This window comes from Callorhinus ursinus, unplaced genomic scaffold (assembly GCF_003265705.2).
Source record: "Callorhinus ursinus isolate GAN/ISIS: 27379988/994484 unplaced genomic scaffold, GSC_fseal_2.0 scaffold4137, whole genome shotgun sequence".
Taxonomy (NCBI): Eukaryota; Metazoa; Chordata; class Mammalia; order Carnivora; family Otariidae; genus Callorhinus; species Callorhinus ursinus.
In genome coordinates this window covers 2927-4517 of record NW_027401191.1, presented here as the reverse complement: position 1 = coordinate 4517, position 1591 = coordinate 2927, and the positions used below count along the sequence as shown (strand labels likewise).

The 1591-nt window shown below is 43.1% G+C and overlaps 1 pseudogene; it reads right to left on the bottom strand.

Moving 5' to 3' along the window:
• Window positions 1-4: 4 nt before the first annotated feature.
• LOC141372267 (deoxyribose-phosphate aldolase-like) lies at window positions 5-1071 on the bottom strand (annotated as a pseudogene).
• Between the last annotated feature and the right edge of the window lie 520 nt (window positions 1072-1591).

Sequence of the window (1591 nt, the reverse complement as noted above, 5' to 3'; positions counted from 1 at the left end):
CCACCTATCTTCCTGTAACGTAATGGTAAATCTGCCTCTCGATGTCCAAAACCAGAGTACTGGCACCTATTCGGAACAGTTCTGGCATCAGCCATTCATCTCCCAGCTCTTCCTTCATAAGAGAGATACAAGCAAGGGAATCCTTGACACTGCGGATGCCTCCGGCTGGTTTAAAGCCTACCTTGTTTCCAGTTTTCCAGAAGAAATCTCAAATGGCCCGTAGCATTATTATAGCTACTGGGAAAGTGGCATTTACCATTTCTTTTCCAGTAGAGGTCTTAATAAAGCCTGATCCTGCCATCATTGCGATCATACTGGCTTTATAGACATGAGTAAGAGATCCAAGTTCTCCTGTTGCTAAGATGGTTTTGAGATGAGCCCCCCACAGGCCTTGCAAAACTGACGAATTTCATCACACAGGGCTTCCCGCTGGCCAGTCAGCACCAAGGTCCTATTAATCACCACATCGATTTCCGTAACTCCATTTTCCACAGCCAATCAGATCTCTTCCAATCGTGTTTTTAAATGAGTCTGTCCAGGGCGCCTGGGTGGCTCAGTTGTTTGGGTGACTGCCTTTGGCTCAGGTCATGATCCTGGAGTCCTGGGATCGAGTCCCACATTGGGCTCCCTGCTCATCAGGGAGTCTGCTTCTCCCTCTGACCCTCTTCCCTCTTGTGCTATCTCTCATTCTCTCTCTCAAATAAATAAATAAATAAATAAATAAAGTGTTTGTCCAGCCGGAAAGTCTGTGGGCATGGAAGCCACTGGGATGGTACAGCCCAGGGCCTTCAGTGATTTAACCACATCATACACCCGTGTGGGGTAGACATAAAAAGCAGTGGTCAGAAGGCCTTTATCACACATATTGAAACTTTTTTAGAGAGCTTCCCGGATTGGATAATTGGCTTTATAACAGAGCCATTGAACGTTGGAAGATGTGTCATCATCTGAAAGTGTAATAAGACCTATAAAGGTAATGGCTTTCAGGAGCCAAGCAGCTTGCCACTCCTTTATCTCGGTTCTGCAAGCGTGGATTTGTTCTGCATGCCTCAGAACTGCGGGTTGATTCATTCCTTACTTTTATTCCTAGTTATTTTTTTCTTGATGCAATTGTAAATGGCATTGCTTTCTTATTTTCTCTTTGTGGAAGTTTGTCATCACTATAAGGAAATGCAACAAGTTGGGACACCTGGTGGCTTAGTCAGTTTAAGTGTCTGTCTTTGGCTCAGGTCACAATCCCAGGGACCTGGCATCCAGACCCTCATTGGGCTCCCTCCTCAGTGGGGTGTCGGCTTCTCCGTCGCCTTCTGCTGCTCATCCTGCTTTTGCTGTTTCTCTCTCTCTCTGTCAAATAAATAAATAAATAAATAAAATCTTAAAAAGAAAACGAATTGCCACAGGTCTCTGTACATTGACTTTTTATCCTGGAGCTTTACGGAATTTATTTATTCTAACAGTTTTTGGTGGAATATTTAGGGATTACCATATATACTATGTCATTTGCAAATAGTGACAGTTTTCCTATTTGGATTTCATCTTTTCTTTTATTTTTTCTTTTCTTTCTTTCTTTCTTTCTTTCTTTCTTTCTTTC